The 19,636-nt window shown below is 45.2% G+C and overlaps 2 long non-coding RNA genes across 3 annotated transcripts in view; one reads left to right on the top strand and one right to left on the bottom strand.

Annotated features, from left to right (window-relative positions):
* LOC132597667 (uncharacterized) overlaps positions 1-19,636 on the bottom strand; it is a 100,254-nt gene that overhangs the window by 43,734 nt on the left and 36,884 nt on the right. The window lies entirely within an intron of this gene.
* Positions 11,578-17,942, top strand: LOC132597666 (uncharacterized). Of its 2 annotated transcripts, XR_009564856.1 has the most exons (3): positions 11,578-12,581; positions 13,731-13,851; positions 15,876-17,942. It is a non-coding gene; the product is annotated as an uncharacterized lncRNA (long non-coding RNA). The 2 variants fall into 2 exon arrangements; XR_009564855.1 differs by lacking the exon at positions 15,876-17,942 and having other exon boundaries at positions 13,731-14,964.

The following is a 19,636-nucleotide window of genomic DNA, read 5'->3' as shown; positions in this document are numbered from 1 at the left end:
ACAAAGTGGGAAGGTTTGGACAGGGGATTCCTGCATAGTAAGTTTTTGTTTCTCAGGAACAGCAGGGAAATTGGGGAGAAGGAGGGGGGCGAGGAGGAAGAGGTAGAAAAGGAAGAACAGGGAGGAGAGAGAAGGAAGGAAAGAGGGAGAGCAGGGAAGAAGGCAGGTTACCATTCATTAATTGCTTGGTTACTGGTCTGCACTGAGCTGAGCGCTCTACATACTGCATTTCATTCGATACTCATAACAACCCTGGGAGATAGCAACTCTTGTCACTCTCATTTTACAGTTAAGTCTCCTGAGGCTCAGAGAGGTTAAGTCATTGGCCCAAGGTCACACAGCTAGAAAGTGACAGAGCTGGTGTTCCAAGACTGTTCAACTCCATAGCCTGTACATTAACCCCTATACCACTTGGCCTCCCCAAACACACCTGCCCTATCTGGCCCTCCTCCTAGTTCCAGAAGGACAGAAATTAAAGCTAGAAGAGCCACATGAGATCAGCTCACCCTTCCCGTCTCTACCCTTACCAGAGCACTGCTCACAAGGAAAGTCTTGTTCCCTCACTCTGCTGAGCCAAGTCCTCCCCGAGGGGCACCGTGCCTGGCCCAGAAAATGTGCTCAGGACATGTTGGCTGAATTAATGAATTAAATAAATCTCTCATTTTGCTGAGAAGGAAGTCCAGAGAAGGAAATGTGGGGACCACACAACAGGGGTAATTTGCCTGCAGTCATCCAACAAGATAGTGATAACAGATTTGGGATTAGAATCGCTGCCAGTGCTCCTTGCACTGCTTTACCTGAATTTGTGTGGGGTTTTCCACTTTATATGATCTCATTTCATTCTCACAGCAACTATGTGATTACTATCATATGTCATCAGATCTAAGATCATCAATAGGACACACCACTATTTTATGTAACAATAAGAAAATTAAAAAAAAAAAACAGCACTGCTAAGTATCCTTGAGAGATACCATCAACTGTAAGGTGCATCCCTAGAATGTGAAAAATGTGTGATGTTATCCACATTTTATAGATGTGGAAACGGAGGCTCAGCGGCATAAAGTGGCATGTCATGGTCACACAGCTATTAAGGGTCAGACGTGTATGATTCAAACTAGTCCTGGGCTCTCTCTACAATTGTACCTCAAGGCACAATGATTTGATGGTTGGTGTTTTGTTTTGTTTTGGTTTGGTTTGGTTTGTTTCTGCCATTTAAATGAGAATCTTACTTAGCTGGTGACACAGATACCTCCCCACCAGATTATAAGAGCCGTTTTTCCAGCGCCTAGCACCGTGGCTGGGCCAGAGCCAGCCCTCAAAACTTATCTAAGAGGTGGAGCGGGGGTCACACTATAAGGCACCTCAGAAGTCCGGAAAACACAGGCCTGAGTTAGAAGTCCACAAACTGCTGCCATTCCTGTGCTGCCGACACCAGGTGAGGTAAAAGCCAGGTGCAGAGTGGGAGTAGGGGCTGCGGAAGAAGGCCCTTTACTTAGAATGAGTCCTGAGGTGGACAGACCTGGTCAGAGTCCCAGCTTTACCAGCCACCAGCTATGGGACCTTGGGCAAGTTATTTAATCTCTCTGAGTCTCTGTTTCCTTGTCGATAAAATGGGAATAATGCCATATTACCTATGTTGTGGGATGGTGTGAAAATTAAATGAGAAAATACACATAAAGAGTTTAGCACAGGGTCTGGCACGTGCCAAACACTCAACTGATCACAGCAAAAGCCATGTACACGAAGGAATGTCTGTCTTACATCATCTCAAACAAAACCGAGTTGGCTGGTCATTGGGAGATTTCATTGGGAACCCTCAGCCTCAGACTGGCCATATAAACAGGCAGCCTTGCAGTGGAAGATCTCCCACCAGTTTTTTAAAGATCAAATACCCAAAATAAGAAATGAGAGTTGGGAAACCACTACAGATACCAAACTAATTAATAAAATCATAAGCATTTACCTTGGTCAACCTAAGCCAAAATGTTGAAAGCCCTGAGTTGAATAGATAATTTTCTAGGAAATAGAAAATATTACAACTAATTTAGAAGAGTTTTAAAATGTATACTACAAAAAACCTGAAACGTACTAAATACCACAGAATAAATTGAGGATGTCTTCAAAGAACGATACCCCAAAAAAGTGTCAAGTCCAGACGGTTTCATGGGTGAATTCTACCTGCTATTTAAATTGTTCCAGAGCAAAGAGAAAGCAAGAAAACTTCCAAATTCTTCTTATGAAAGCTAGCATAACACTGTGAAACCTGACAGGGAGAACACAGTAAAAGAAAGACTCAGAAAGAGACACTGACAGCTGCCTCTCTGCAAAGTCTGTACCTAGAAGCATTTCCTGTAGGGTCAGGAGCAAAGTAAAGATTTCCACTAACACCATCATTATTAACACTGTTCTAGAAGTGCTGGCCCATACAGTTAGAAAACAGAGAGAAGTAAGAAATATAAAAACAGGAAAGGAGAAAGCAAAATTATCATTATTTTTAGATGATATGACTGTATATCTAGAAAACATAACTCGGGCATTATCAATAAAATCATTCAATGACAATAAAATAAGATGACTGGTTATATGACTGATATACAAAAGTGAGTAGCTTTCTTACATGCAATCAGCAACCAGTTAGAAAATATAAGAAAAGATTCCATTCATATGAGCAACAGCAAAAAACACAACTATTTAAAATGTGCTAAATCTATAAGAAGAATGCTTTAGAATGCTACTGTAGGACTTAATAGTCTGAATAAATGTAAAGACATATCCTGTTTTTGAATAGGAAGATGCACTGTTGTAAAGATGTCAGTTCTCACAAATCATTCATATTTACAATGATTCCAATTTTTAAAACATACTGAAAGAGTTGCTTTTGGAACAACATGAGCTGATTCTAAAGTTCACATGAAAAAAAATAAGCATGCAAGAATAGGCCAGGGGGGCAGGAGGGGTGGGAAGTGAGGATAGACTCTTTGCCAAACATTAAAACATAATGTAGTTTTTTAGATATGACACTAAAACGACAAACAACAAAAGGGAAAGATAGATACATTGGACCTCATCAAAATTAAAAACTTTTGTGCTTCAAAGGACACCATTAAGAAAATAAAAATACAACTCACAGAATGGGAGAAAATATTTGCAAATCATATGTCTGATAAGAGACAGAATATATAAAGAGCTCTTACAACTCAATAAAAAAGATAAATAACCAAATTTTTTAATGGGCAAAGAATTTAAATAGAAATGTATCTAAACAAGATATACAATGTTTAATAGGCACAGGAAAAGTTGTCCTACACTATTAGTCATTAGGGAAATGCAGATCAAAACCACAATCAGATACCACTTCACACTCACAAGGATAGCTAAGATCAAAAAGACAAACATTAACAAGTGTTGGTGAGGATGTGGAGAAATTGGAACCCACATACAGTGCTGTTAAGAATGTAAAATAATGTAGCCACTCTGGAAAACATTCTGGCAGTTCTTCACAATGTTAAACATAGAGTTACCATGTGACCCAGCAATTCCACTCCTCTATATATGCCCAAGAGAATTGAAAACATATATCTACACAAAAACTTGTACACAAATGTTCATAGCAGCCTTATTTATAAGAGCCAAAAGTGGAAACAATCCAAATGTACATCAATTGATGAATGGATAAATAGAATGTGGTAGAGCCATACAATGGAATATTATATGCCAATAAAAAAGAAATGAAGGAGACTTCCCTGGCGGTCCAGTGGTTGGGACTTTGCCTTCCAATACAGGGGGTGAGGGTTTGATCCCTCATCAGGGAGCTAGGACCCCGCATGCCTCTTGGCCAAAAAATCAAAAACATAAAGCAGGTTTCCCTGGTGGCGCAGTGGTTGAGAGTCCACCTGCCAATGCAGGGGACACGGGTTCGTGCCCCGGTCTGGGAGGATCCCACATGCCGCGGAACAGCTGGGCCTGTGCGCCATGGCCGCTGAGCCTGCGCATCCGGAACCTGTGCTCCGCAATGGGAGAGGCCACAAGAGTGAGAGGCCCGCCTATTGCAAAAAAAAAAAAAAAACAGAAGCAATATCGTAGCAAGTTCAATAAAGACTTTGAAAATGGTCCACATCAAAAAAAAAAAAAAAAGGAATGAAGTACTGATACATGCCTCAACATGAATGAACCTTGAAAACATTATGCTAAGTGCAAGAAGTCAATCATAAAATGCCACATACCAGATAATTCTATTTATATGAAATGTCCAGAATAGACAAATCCATAGAAACCAAAAGAAGATTAGTGATTGCCAGGAGCTAGGGGCAGGAAGGAGTAGAGAGTGACTGCTAATGAGTACAAGGTTTCATTGTGGGGGGATGAAAATGTTGTGAGATTAGAGAGCAGTGTTGGCTACACAACTCGGTGAATATACTAAAAACACTGAATGGTATAACTAAAGGGGTGAATTATATCCCAGTAAATCTGTAATTAAAAAAATAGTGGAAGGGGCTTCCCTGGTGGCGCAGGGGTTAAGAATCCGCCTGCCAATGCAGGGGACACAGGTTCAAGCCCTAGTCTGGGAAGACCCCACATGCCGCGGAGCAATTAAGCCCGTGTGCCACAACTACTGAGCCTGCGCCCTAGAGCCTTTGACCCACAACTACTGAAGCCCGCGTGCCACAACTACTGAAGCCCGTGTGCCTAGAGCCCGTGCTCTGCAACAAGAGAAGCCACCGCAGTGAGAAACCCTCTCACCGCAACAAAGCGGCCCCCACTCGCCGCAACTAGAGAAAGCCTGCACACAGCAACAAAGACCCAACGCAGCCAAAAATAAATTTTAAAAATAAAATTAATTAATTTTAAAAATAGTGGAAAACTTTGATAAGCAAAACAGCTCAAAAGACTAGAAAAGATACAATTACCCACTAGAATTTAGTATATAATCAAGGTGGCATTTCCAATAAGAGGAAAGATGGATTCTTCTGAAAATGATACTGGAACAACATTCCTTGATGGGTTAACAATGCGGGGAGGAGGCCTGCGGGGAGGACAGCACTTGGAACCTTACCTTGCTCCTTTCAACTAAGTATACCCAGATGTATCCAAGACTTAAATGTAAAAATTAAAACCATAAAAACATGAGAATTAATCAGGAGAATTTTTTAAAATTTCAAAGTGGGAAAGTCAAGACACAAACCGCAAAGGCCTCAAAAGAAAACAAAAGGTATAAATTTGCTTTATAGGGCTTCCCTGGTGGCGCAGTGGTTGAGAGTCCGCCTGACGATGCAGGGGACGCGGGTTTGTGCCCCGGTCCGGGAAGATACCACATGCCGCGGAGCGGCTGGGCCCGTGAGCCATGGCCGCTGAGCCTGCGCGTCCGGAGCCTGTGCTCTGCAACGGGAGAGGCCACAACAGTGAGAGGCCCGCGTACCGCAAAAAAAAAACAAAAAACAAAATTTGCTTTATAAATATTTTAAATTTCAACATGGAAAAAATCAAAAGACATAATAAACTGGACAAAATATTTATAAAAATATAAAACAAATTTCCAATTTCCTTGTTATATAAAAATATTGTATGTATCACTCACTTAAAAAAAAAAGCAAGCCACTAGAAGAATAAACATGAGCAGACCACTGCCAAAAATTAAAATATAAATATAAAAAGATGTCAAATTTCACTCTTCATTAAAGAAATGTACATTAAAACAATGACTAGATACCACTGTCATCTATCAGGTTAGCCAAGATGAAGAAGTTTGCTAAAATACTGCCTATTCAAAGGTGTGAAAAAATTGGCACAGTTGAAAAACTTATGTCCACACAAAAACCTGCACATGGATGTTTATAGCAGCTTTATTCAAACCTGCCAGATGTTGGAAGCAACCAAGATGTCCTTCACTAGGTGATGGCTATACAAAATGTGGTACCTGCATACAGTGGACAGTTATTTAGCGATTAAAAAAAAAAAAGAGCTATCAATCCACAAAAAGACATGAAGGGATCTTAAATGTACATGGCTAGGTGAGAGAAGCCACTCTGAAAAGGTTACATATTATATGATTCAAACTATATGACATTCTGGAAAAGGCAAAACTATGGAGACAATAAAAATATCAGTCTTTGCTAGGAGTTTGGGGTGGGAAAGAGTGAGGGATGAATAAGCGGAACAGAGAGGATTTTTAGGGCTGTGAAACTATCGTGTATGACACTATAATTGTGGGTACATGTCATTATACATTTGTCAAAACCCATAGAACGTAGCATGCCAAGAGTGAATCCTAGTGTAAACTAGGAATTTCAGGTAATAATAATGTATCAACTTCGGTTCATCTAATTGTAACAAAGTACCACAGTAATATAGCATGTATATAAGAGGGGGAACTATGGGAAGGAGGTATATGAGAACTGTACTTTCTGATCAATTTTTCTGTAAACCTAAAACTGCTCTAAAATAAAAAAGGCCACTAATTTTTTTAATCGCACTGGTACATTAGTGGTAGGTGTGCAAATTGGTACAATCCCTTTAGAGTAGAATTTGACAATACCTTCCAAAAATTTTTAAATGCATGCCCTTTCACACAGACACTGCTTCTCAGACTTGATCTCACAGGTAGGAAGTGACATTTATACAAGGACATTCATTAGTTCTGTTTGTAATAGTAAAAGACAGGCAATAACTTTGTGGTAAGCAGAATAATGCCCCCCAAATGTCCACATCATAATCCCCAGAACCTGTGAATATGCATGGCAAAGGGGAATTAAAGTTGCAGATGGAATTAAGATTGCTAAACAGCTGACCTCAAAATAGGGAGATTATCCTGGATTATCCGGGTGGGCTCAATGCAATCATAAGAGTCCTTGAAAGTGAAAGAGGGAAGCATAAAAGGACAGTCAGAATAATGGGACTTGAGAAAAACTCTACCAGTGGTTGATGGCTTTGAAGATGAAGGAAGGGGACACAGCCAAGGAATGCAGGTCTAGAAGTGTCTAGACACGTCTGGAAGCTAGAATGGACAAGGAAACAGATTCTCACCTAGAGTCTCCAAAGGGAAGGAAATCCTGCCAACACTTTGATATTAGCCCAGCAAGACTCATTTCAGACTTCTGACGTACAAAACTGTAAGATAATAGATTCGTGCTGTTGTTAAGCCACTAAATTGGTGGTAATAAATAAATAAAACTAACACAGGCTAAATGTCTATCTGTAGAGGACTGGCTGAATAAATGAAGTGTAATACTATGTAGCCTTAAAAAGAATGAGGTAGCCCTATATATACTGATAGTGAATTAGTTTCGAGATACATTGTTTAGGACTTCTCTGGTGGTCCAGTGGTTAAGACTCCTCATTTCCAATGCAGGGGACACGGGTTCAATCCCCGGTCAGGGAAGTTCCACGTAGTAGTGCGGGCAAAAAAAATACATTGCTTAGTTAAAAAAAACAAAAGGCAAAGTTCAAAATCCAGGTAGATCCTTATATGCACATAGACTATCTCTGGAAAGATACACCAGAACCTGATAATATTTATTGCCACCAGGGGAGGAGAAATGGGCAGTAAGAGGTTGAAATAAGGGAATTCCCTGGCGGTCCAGTGGCTAGGACTCTGTGCTTCCACTGCAGGGGGCATGGGTTTCATCCCTCGTCAGGGAACTAAGATCCTGCAAGCTGAGCAGCCAAAAAAAAAAAAAAAAAGGAAAAGAAAAGAAAAGAAAAAAAAAGAGGTTTCAATGAGACACTCACTTTTCACCGAATCCTCTTTTGTGATGTTGTAGTTTTTGTTCTCTGGTTGTTTGTTTGTTTAAATCATGTGAAAGTATTAGCTTAAGAATAAAGTGGGGAAAACTTTTTTAAGAAAAGTGGGAGAACTCTGCTCAGTCATAAATGAGTTTGTAGTGTTTTCATCTTTCTCATGAGCAGTGATTGAATCCCTTCCACAAGTGGCGCACTGTCACCTGCCTTTTCTTGTTTAATCTCCCTAACAACCCTGACAAGTTGGTGTATTATTATCCCTACCCCTAGTTGGGGTGCTGAGGCTCAGAGACCAAATTGCACGGCTGGTAAGTTTGCAGCTGGATTTTAAAGCCTGCTCTTCTGGCTCCAGGGCTGTCTCCTCAAACCACCGCACAGTTGTCGCTGGTTCTAACAGCCGCGGTAGGGGCCAGCTCAGCCCTCGGGTGCTACCACGCAGAGCTGTCAGACAAGGATCTCAGCCGTCTCCGTTGTTTTCTTTCAGGTCCCTTTCCCAGATCTCTGAGTTGAGGAGAAGGTCAGCCTCCAGAGGGGCCCTGCCTACGCTGCTTTCTGGGTTCAGTCCACCTTCTCCTGTTACATCTCTCAGCAAAGTTCCTCTGAGCCTTCTGGGGAGAGGCCGCTGCCCACGGTCACCGTGGCTCTAATTGTTCTCGCTGGTGGGCTCACGTTGCAGTGGGCCCAGTGCAGTCACCTGCTTTCCTCATGTGGCGATGAAACCCTAGAGATGACGCGCCTCCGAGTAGCACTACATCTTGATCAAATAAGGCTGCCCTGAGATTTCTCATTCCTGCGAGCCTGGGGCAGGAGATGAAGGGGGTTTCCCCGTGTCTGTCCACAACTTACAACTCTGGACCAGCAATCTGCCTTCCCGGGCCTCACTTTCTGGTAAAATGGAGATCAGATTCCCGAGCTGCTTGGACAGATGTTGCTGGGCCATTTACCTCTTGGGAGCACTGTTTAAATACAGCCAAACTGCCTTTCATGTTGAGGATCTCAAAGCATTTTAAAATGAGTAATTAATGAAGTTCAACCTCCAGAAAAAGCAAGAATTATTATCTTCATTTTATAAATAGATCAAAGGTCACACAATCAATGGCAGATGTAGGAAACAGATGTAAGAATTCTGCTTTTGTCCCTGGCTGCAACCACTAAATCCCACTTCTGGTATCACTGACAGACCTTTTTTCTGCTCTCTGACTTCTGTCCAAAGATGTGGAATTGGCCTTTATATGTTTCCACTTAAAGGTTTGAATTCTATGTATGGTTCATATGCCTTTGATATGTCTGGAATTTATAAAAGAAAGGGAGAAGAATGATATTTGATGCTTTTCAGAGATCGTGTTGGGACTGAGCCTTATATAGTGGGTCAAATGCCAATAAAGGGAGGGGAAAAAAAACGCTCACCAGATCTTCAGGAAGTTCAGTTTTATTCTCTCTCTGAAAGAACTCTGCTGTTAAAATTAAATAGAGTGTATCTTTAGTCACCAAAATGATTGTTCTGGGGATAATGAAAAGTCACCACTTATTGAGCGCTAACTGTGTGCTAAGCACTGCTCTACTTCCTCGAATACATTGTATTGTGTGATTCTCACAAACAGCTGAGGTTTTCATATTCCTTCATTTTATAGATAATATAACTGGGCTTAGGGATAGAAGATGGGTTAAGGAGAAAGGAAAGAAGAGAAAGAGAAAACTCAAAGGAAATTAAGCAAAACTGACTGGATATGTATTCTGTGCCAGAGGTGTTATGTTGTGATAGATACAAAGATGGAGACACAAAAAATGAATAAAATAGCTCCAGATTCCTGCTCTCAAGGAGTTTACAGCCTTGTGGGTCACTGAGGATGAGGGATGAAGTGATAAGCATGTAAAAAGACAAATAATGTCAATACACCTCAGTACAGAAATATTTACTATTAAGTCCCGGTATGTGTTCGATACTACATGCCTTGTGGAGGTTGGTCCCTCTTCTCATAGAGCTTATAGTCTAGTGGGAAAGTCAGCCATTAATCAATCACACAGATTTAAAACTGCGCTTGAGTGGAGTAGGAGATACCAGATGGGCTACAGCCTGACAAAGAATTAGTACCCAGAATATATAAAGGCCTCCTACACATAATAAGAGATAATCCAATAGAAGCACTGTCAAATAAACCAAGAGGCAATTTTAAAAAGATGAAAGGCAAATAACCAGTAAACACATGAAAGTATGCTCAGTCTCTCTTGTAAACAGGGAATTGCAAATTAAAACACTGGAATACCATTTCACACCCACCAGCTTGGCAAAAGTTTTAAAGCCTGACATTACCAAGTGTTGTTGAGGAAGCCAAGCACGGGAACTCATATATTGCTATCGAAGTGTAAACTGGTACAACCGCTTTGAAAAACTGTTCAGCCGTGCCCAGTAAAGCTGCCAATTTACACGACCTGAGGCCAGCGATTCCACACCCAAGAATCTTCCTGGGTGGCTAACTTTCACACAAAGGGATGGGTATAAAAAATATTCATTGTAGCATTGTTTCTAATGAAAAAAAAATTGAAAATAAGCTGAATGTTCTCCAGAAGGAGATGGGTAAAGTGTGTTGAACTCATCCAATGGGACCCGAATCAGCAGTGAAAATGTATGATCTAGAACTACATGTGTGGCTACATTTCATAGTCATAATGCTGAGTGAAAAAAACTAGTTACACAATGATATATCCAGTAAATGCCATTTCTTCAAAGTTTACAAACATGCCAAACAATTCTATGAAGTGTTTATAGGCACAAACATATGTAGTAAAAAAATACAAAAGCATAAATGAGAACGATAAACCCCAAATGCAAGAGATCAGGTACCTTAGGGGAGGGACTAAGAAATGAGTTCAGAGGACTCTACCTAGATCTGTGAAGTTTTATGTCCTTAAAAAAAGATTTGAAGAAACTACGGCAAATGTTAAGCTTTGGCAAGGAGGGGGGGTGCCAGGGAAGGGGTACAGAATAAACAGGTGTTAAGAATATTATTCTCTGTAGGTGTTTTTGTATGCTTTGATCCATCAAAGGAGAATTCAACTGAATTGGGGGTGGGTGGGGGAGGGTCAGGGGAGGAAGTCTGAGGAAATGATGCTTACTTAGGATGAGAGCCAAAAGTTGAGTAGCTGAGAAAGGGCAGAAAGGTACAGACAGAGAGAACAGGCTGTACCAAGCCACTGGCATGGGAAGGTGAACACAGAGGCTGAGAACTGAGACCCCCACTGTGGCCAGAGCCAGGGAGGAAGAGGCTGGAGTTGTGGGTGAAGGTGGGGGGCAGTGTACAGACCAGGCAGGGCCTCAGAGGCCATCCTGAAAGATCAGGCCTTTATGCCAAATACAACTAAAGCAGCAGGGATAGAAAGTTTGGGGGTCCAGAGACACTTCACTCAGCCAGATAGCAGAACAGGGAAGGCAGTCTTGAAGACGTGACTCACATCTTGAGCTTTGGGGAATGAGTAAGAGGAAGCCAGCTGGGGCAGGAGGGGGAGTGGGGAGTAAATTCCCTCGATAGGGCCCAACAGCAGTAAAGGTACGGAAGACCTTGAATAGTGTGGTCCCAGCATGATGCAACACCCAGGGCTAGCTCTGAAAGGTATCAGATAGAAAATGGCAGAGGAGGGTGTCCATGAAGACAGAGAGGGCTTGGGGTCCCAGGCTGGGCAGCCTTAAGCAGGGAAAGGCATGGCCAGGCATGACTGCAGGTAATCGCTCTGGCGGTGTGTGGAGGATGGATTTGAAGGAGGCGGGAGCGCAGCAGGGAGATCCTTGAGGGGAATATGTTAATAGCCAATGGGAGACGGCCCCCTAAACCAGGCTGGCTGGAATCAGAATGAAGAAATGGAGAGTGCCTGGAGAGGTGTTTAGAGGGGCGAGGCGTCTAGGATGATGGTCCTGCCATCACTGAGATGGACCAGACGCGGCGAGTTGGAGATGCGTGCACGGCAAGCCAAGTGGAACTGTCCGGCCAGGCCAGCGAAGAGATGGGCGCGCCGAGGGCTGCAGATGGAGCCTGGAGTGGGAGGCGCCTCCTGTGGGTGGTTAATAACCACTCACAGCAAATGAGTTGGTCCAGAAGGAAGGTGGAGGAAGAAACTGAGCGTGTCGCTGGGGACGAGAAGGAATAAGATTGGGGCGGGTGTGGGGAAGAGAGGACAGGAGGGGAAAGACCACGCAGACACTAAGCGGCTGCCAGGAGGTCAGCCCCGCGCGGGGCTGGGTGGGCTCGGGGCGCGGGGGCTGCAGGCGGAGCCCCGGCGCGCCCAGTGCCCGCAGGCGCGGGAGAGCCAACCCTGGCCAGGGCCTTCCCGCAGCTCCTCGGGCTGCCTCGGCCGCAGCCGCCGGGGGCAGCAGGGCACTCGCGCGGCCGGGCCACCACGGCCATCCCAGTCACCCCAGGCTCCCGCCTGTCCAGGCCGCGCCTCCCCCCCGCCCGCGGACCTGGCGACGTCACTGCGGCTCTGACGCGCGCTAATGGAGGCACGGGCGGAGGCGGCGTGGCGCAGGCACCCTCCCGGGAGGTCCCGGTCCTTGCAGCCCGTGGCCGCGTTCTTGGCCCTCCTCCAGGGAAACCTCGATTTTCCAAACTCGGGAAGGCCGGCTGTCCTTCGGCTACTGATTAGGACGCGAGCGCCTGGTAAAAGATTTTAACAATGCCCGGAAAGAAATAGCCGGACCCAGGAAAGACTAATAGCCGCCAGCTAGAGTTCTGCTCGTGTGCTCAGCGGTCTTAAGAACAATAATAACGACAACCACAATAGCCACCATTTATTGAGCGCTTACTCTGTGCCAGGCACTGTGTTCAGCGCTTTGCAGGCAACAACCCTCGGAGGTAAGTACCTTTATTATCCCTATTTTGAAGGGAACCGGGGCACAGAGAGGTTAAGTAACTTGCCCCAGGCACACAGCTAGCTGAAGTCAGTGCCAGAATTCCAACCCAGGCTGTCTGATCCCACGTAATCGTCATGTCAACCCACTAAAGTCGGGATCATTTTCTCCATCTTAAAGATGAGGAAATTAAGGCTCATGGAAATTTAAGTACCTTGCCCAAGGTCACCTAGCTGGAAAATGGATGAGGCAGAAAGCGAACCCAGGGCTCCTCTCTGTCCGCAGAACCCGTGGTCTTGGCCAAAGGCGATCCGACAGCCCAGCAGGCTTTGGCCCCGGGTCCCAGAGGCGCAGCCTCTGCGGGTTTTGGGTGGGTTCCCGCGGCCTCCGATCCCGGATGAATTGGATGTTTCCGAGCATCGTCTCTGCTCAGCCCACAGGCGTCAGATAGGGACGCTTCTCCCGAAATCCGGTCGGGGACCGGGCCACGAGGTCCTCTGAAGGGATGGAGCGGGGGCGGAGGCAGCGAGAGGGATCCCGGGTCCCACCTGCAGAACTGCCGGGCGGGCGGCTTGCCCCGCGCAGCCGGCAGAGGGCGCTGCCGCACGCGCCTCGGGTCCCACGGTTACCAGACCCCGGGGTGGGCGGGCCTCGGCCTGCAGGAGCTAGACTCAGAACCCCAAAGCGGGTAGCTGGCACCCCATATGGCCCCTCGCCTTAGCCCTGGGCCTGCTTTTCCTGACCACTCTTCCCCATCTTCTGTGCTCCTACCACCCAACCATCGGCCTTCAATGTTTCCCCTGTCCCTGCACTGCTGGTTTGGTCACCTCTTGAGAGGCAAGAACACTGATCCCATCCCATTAAAAGGCCCAGGTGTTTACAAGTCAACTCAGCCTTGTCTCCCCTTCTGATAGACCCTTTGGTGATGCAAAAATTGATAAAAATCATCCATGGAAACAGATGACTAACTTTCTTTCCTTCTCCAAAATAGGAGAGGATTGGTTAAGGAAGGAGTGAAGAGATAAAAGGATCTCTTTTTAATAATAGCTACAGTGTATTAAGCGCTTGTTTTGTGCTGAGTCTTCTCTGTGTCTTGACTCCTTAATCCTCATTACAGCCCTGAGAGGTGTGCATCGTTATTCTCATTTGACAGGTGAGGTCACAAGACTGGTAAGTAGCGATGCTGGGAATCTACCAGGAGTATCTGACTTTAAAGTGATGTTCCCATCACCCATCACGCAGAATGTACAAGGTGATACAGCTGAACAAAAGAGGTAAGATACAAACCATGCAAAAACAAACCAAAATCTATTCTAAGACGGCTCAAAAATACATGTGTAGCAAAGGCTTCAATAGCTTTCTGAGACCCAGTCTGAGACTCAATTGTCTAAAATAGGAAAACAAATCCTCAAGGTGCAATCAGAGGAGAATAGGAATGAGGCGTTCGCTTTCCCTTGGAAGAGCATCTGGAGAGGCCCACTCACTTTCTATGTCTGGGCTCTGAGGAAATAAAGGTGGTTCTAGGAAAATCTGAAAAGTATGAGAGGGAAAAAAAAAATCCCTTCTGTGGTTTTTACTTTAACCAAGACTCATTTTGCTATTTGTGTTTTATTTTTAAACTAATGTGGCTCTCTCCACCCTTTAAATTGGCACATAAATAGCAAAAACAGAAGGAAGGCCAGCTACAAACTTCAAATGTGGTGGGTTTCTCAGGGAGGAGGTACCTGACTTGAAGTGAAAATGAGGATTAAATGAGGTGCCTTAAACATTTCAAAGACAGACTTTCCACAAGGAATTTAGATCATAAGCCTTTAGAACAGAAGGTTTGTCTGGGTTTAGGCTGGGTATAGTGTTGAGAATTTATGAGTGCCCCCAGAATGTGGAAAACGAATCACATTTTTAGTGTCTGTCTCCATCATCTAGTCCTCTGGGCCACCACTTTGCTTATGGCTTTAAAGGATGGCTTCTGGGGGATTTTCCTGTCCTCTGGATCTCAGTCACACACCCTCCCTCAGACCCCTTACTTTTCCAGAAGTTTGCTCCGGGAATTCTGTCGAGGTGAAGCAATGATTGATGATGTCACTAGGCTTGGTTGAAGAGATTGACTGGCCAGCTCTGGAATCACTAACTGGAGGTTTTCCAAACTGGGAAACCAAAGCAGAAGGAACTTCTTGAGACTTGTCACTTAACAGTTGTGACTCTCTCCCCCTACGTCTTTGAACTACAAGGATTCCCCTCTTACCCAACACCAGAGAGTCCTGAACATCCCAGGCTGCTTCTTGCAAAATTCTTAGACCTCTTTGACCTTTCCTCTCTCTGCTGCTTCCCTCATTCTTTCAGTGCATTCATTCTACAAACATGTATTGAGGGCCCACGATGTGTAGATCCTAGCAGTACAGCAGAGAACCTAACATGAGCTCAGAAGGTTACTTTCTCCCATTCCCACCTAGCTTCTGACCTCCTGGCTCCAACTTCTATGCCTGGAGAGGCCCCATAATAGTAAATGACTTGCTTCTCCAGGTGAGGACTGTTGCTTAGACATATCTGACATTCTGTCAACTTCTGGCAGCTCCCTGAGACCACACTCTGTGACCACAGACGCCACTATGGTGACACCTATTTGGTTGAAGGTTTGGGTCCTGATATAACTTCAGAAGCAGGGCTCAGAAATGCTCCAGCTCCAGCACTAGCCCATGCTCCTTCCTTTTCTAGTAGTCACTCCTTCTGTTTATAAGATCACTATTGACCAAAATAGCTCAGGCCATATTTATGAAGCATCTACTCTGGTGAAAAATCCCATAGTGCCATAATACCCCACTGTCCAAGGGAAAATGTTGGCTTAAACAAACAACAGTGACTATCTGGCAAAAGGATGTGTGGGATAATGCTTATGAGTCTTTTCGGTCATTTTTCTATTGAATCTTGGGACTGAGTGATTCATAATAATGAGGGCAAGGAAGAACACTAGGCCTGTTTTAGCTTTCAGGATTATTCAAATGGAATAGATTTCCACCATCAACACCCTAGCAAAGACAGAATGCATAAGGTAAATTGCCGGGTTTTGTCTTTTTGGAAAATCCATTAATACTGAATGTTCTTGGTTTTAAACCATTCCCCCACTCCCCCCCCCCAAAAAAAAAATGAGAGAGAGGACTGAACTGTAGGATTCAGATTACATCCTTGGAAATCCCTTTAGAAAGTAGATTCTAAATCAGTACTCATTCTTCTTGAACATCCCACCCCCAAGACTGGCCCACCCCTTCTAGATACAGTATTATTTTCTCTCCCCTTGAGGAAGGAGTGGCTCAGAGACCAGAAGACTGAGGGAGAGTAAGGAAGACTTTTCCATTACCTGAGTTGCAGAGCTGTTTGGGTCTAGAGAACCTGTATATGTGTGCTGTGTCTGCACGGAGTTCATGACTGTGCATCCTCTGGCTAATGTCCAAAGTCTTCATAACATGGGGACTGAGATGTACCAAAAGAAGGCCTATCTGTGAAGGAGGACATGTGTCCACCCACCAAGAAGTTTTTGATGGTCAGTGTCTGCGTGTTCAGCTGCTGGATGAAGAGATTTGGAAACCACTAAACATTCCTACTGGGATCTTTCCAAGTCCTTTTGGGAATCGGCAACAGCGCTTATCCGTGGAAATTAGTTTTGCACTTTCACAGAGTGAGAAATTCCTCGGGGGCATTCTTGTTCTTGGGAAGAGGAATCAAACCCTGCTCACTCCTTCAGGGCCCTGGCTCTTAGTAAAGCACAGCGAATCCCAGTTCGGTTGGTCCAGCCTGAGGCCTTGGGGTGGGAGCAGATGCAGCAGCTGAAGTACAGCGAATTTCACCTGTGGCTAAGTCCCTACCCCCCCCCCCCCGACTGGCGCAAGCGTGAGACTTCAGTGGATCGTGTTACCAGCGTGTAAACACCTTGAGTGGCCGCCAACGCTCCCAAGCGACCACAGAAGATCTCAAACCTTTCCTATCTTCCTAGAAACCCTGGCGGCCCGGCCGGCTGCTTGCTGTCTGATGCAACAGTTTGCAACGCTGTTCTGGGAGCCGAGCCGGCCGCGGGGCGCTGGGCGTCCTGCCGATGCGCCTGCGCGGGCTGCGGCCCGTCCTGCCGGGAGGGGGAGAAGCTTTTCACCAGATGTGCTGGGGGCGGGGCGGGCAGGGAGACCTTTGGCAGCTCGCGCCGGCGATCTGAGCTTAATTAAACTTCTCCCGAGGCATTGGCTGACTGATTGACCCAGTGATCCAAAAAAATCAGAGAGGCCCGAATCGCCCTAAACGCGACAGGAGAGCGAAGTTGGGGAGTTGGCTTTCGGTTTCCAGAGCTCGGCCTCTCTTCCCCGAGCCCCCCAAGTCCGCAATGCTTTCGGGGTTCCAAAGCTCACTAGGGCGTCAGGTCTCGCTTGCTTGGGCCCTTCTACTGAATTCTCAAAGAGGGAAGAAGAGTGGTTACAGAGGAGAAAAGAGGCAAAGTTTTGATAGCATCTAGATCAGTATCTTTCCTCCTTCATTTCTCCACCCATGTGCCTTAGAAGGTTTTATAAGCAAAAAGGAACATGGCATCACGGATTTTTTTCCAAATTTTTGAGCCATTTAGGTATTGCCTGCATGATTTTCTTCCATACTCACATTCCTCCTATATTATATATTTTAAGTTGACTTTTATTTTATTAACTTTCCTTATTTTTAAAATTAACTTTAAATCGATTCCCTTTTTCTACATAGCCTTGCCTGAAGCAACATTAGTGAAACCACAGCTCTGATGTGCTAGTCATATATTTTAATACACTTGAAAATAAACTCATAACTAGTCAAATTAAAAAAGTATGTGTTAGCTAAAATGTGTCTTGTCTACTACATTTGAAGAAAAACTCCAGAGGTAATAACAATAGCTAACATATGCTGAGTGGTTGCCAATGTCCCAGGCACTGTTCTAAGATTCTAAGTCCTTAGGACACCTTAGAAGGTGGGTGTTGTTTACATTTTACAGAGGAGAAAAGTGAGCCACAGAGAGGTTAGGGAACTTGCTTAAGGTCACAGAGCCAGGATGCAAACTCTACTAGCCTCGCTCTAGACCTATACTGCTGGCCTAAAAAGAGGCTAAGTTACTGCCGAGATCCCCCAGGTGGTTAGCACACTCCAGATTTGAACCCAAGTCTGACTGACTGCAGAACTGAGCTTTTAACTAACGTGTGGGACTCTTTTGCCTATATTCCCAAATCTCACCTCACACAGCCTTCTCTCTGTCCGCTTCCTTTGGAATCCAAAATGCGCTTCCAGGTCTTTCTCTCCTTATTCCCCCGCCCCCTGGGTGGGACAAAGTTTCTCTTTTCTAGTGTTTTCTTCTCTTCTCTGAATTAAAGTAACCCATAAATCTCTAATTTCCCTGGGAATCCCTACTTTGAAGGTCCTGTCTTCTCTCCTCCACTGACCATGGAACTGCTTATAAATTCCACCTATCGGCGTTGAAACTACATTTCCCAGACTGCCTTGCTCGCCTGGAAAGAGAACAAAAATCCTGTGTCAAACCATGTGGCTCCTGTTTGGGGGTCGGAAAATCTGGTCACTAGCTAGGACAAAGATTGGTATGCCCGTAGACTAATCCATCTGGCCCCAGGCAGACATGAATTTCCCAGGCCTCAACGACTGGGGGTAGGGGTGAGTTATTTCAGCAAACAAAACCCTCAATTAGGGGTTTAAATGAAGACTTGGCATAAGACTTCTAAAAGATGGCTGACCCCTGCCCCGTAAATATATTTTTTTTTCTGCAGCAGCCCTTGCCGCCACTCCTTCCCTCTCTTCCCTTCCTTTTCCTTCCCCTTCTTCCAGACTCTTCTCTTAATTGTACCATCCTGCCACTCCCTTGTCCCCATCCCACCCCCAAGCCCACACCCACTCTTTAACTGTTTAGTATAAAATCCAGCCCACCAGACTGAGGTTTTCTTCGACCCAAATGTTATTTTCAGAAGGAGCCATTGAGGTCGGGGTGTAATTGCAGCGTTGGGCCTCTGCAAGCCAAGCTGAAAATAATCAGCGAGGCAGATGGGGTGGGAAGAGTGTGCGGTGGCCACTTCCACCAAAGAGCAAGAGAAACCCAGTGGGGTGAGTCAGAGAGAGGCGAGTGCCAGGCTGGGCCTCCTGGGCTTACAGCCGGGAGTTGAGTTAAGGAGAAACTGCCCAAGGTGTTGGGCCTTTGACTGAGACCCATCCAAGGTGGTTCCTGGCTGCACATCACAAGTCCATATTTCTTGTGACAGCTACTAAGCTTCTCTTGCTCTTCCTCAGTTGGGCCATAGAAGCCAGTACTCCAAATGGGCGCTTGGCCATCCAGTTGGCTCACCCATCTCTAGAGCAGGGTTTCTCAACTTGGGCACTACTGGCATGTCGGCTTGGATACTCCTTTTGTTGTGGGGAGCTATCTTGTGCGTTGTGTAGGATGTTTAGCAACATCCCTGGCCTCTACCCACTGGACGCAGTAGCACACACATACACACTTATACAAGTCAGGACTACCCGAAATGCCTCCAGACACGCCAAATGTCTTTGTCTGAGAGAATCACCCCTGGTTGAAAACCACTGGTCTAGAGTGATCCAGGCCTATTAAAGGGTCATGTCACCTGTCCCCACGGTGGCCTCATTGCTTTGCATTACATCTGAATGAGCCCTGATAGAAACTACTGGCCAATTCCTAGTTCCATTGACAACTGTTGAATACCTCAAACCCAGCACAAGTGCCCAGGCACTGGACAAGGTGTTGAGGATGAAGCCACAAGCAAGACAGATGTGGTCCCTCATGGAAGTGACGGAGTGATTAAACAAGCCTGAGTTAGAGGCTTGTAGAGAAAAGCCCTGGGGTACTACAGGAAAATCGAAGAGGGCTTCTCACCTAAGTTGGAGGAGGTTGTCAAGAAAGGCTCTTAGAGGAAATGAGGAATTAGCCAGCTGGAGATTTGAGGGTGACGCAGTGTTCCATGGAGTAGGCACAGAGTGTTCAGAAGCGCTGAGCTAAGAGAGAACGTCATACATTCAAGGGACCCAGAGAAGTCTGTCATGGAC

Source organism: Globicephala melas, chromosome 8, assembly GCF_963455315.2.
Source record: "Globicephala melas chromosome 8, mGloMel1.2, whole genome shotgun sequence".
NCBI lineage: Eukaryota > Metazoa > Chordata > Mammalia > Artiodactyla > Delphinidae > Globicephala > Globicephala melas.
This window is presented reverse-complemented; position numbering and strand designations above follow the sequence as displayed.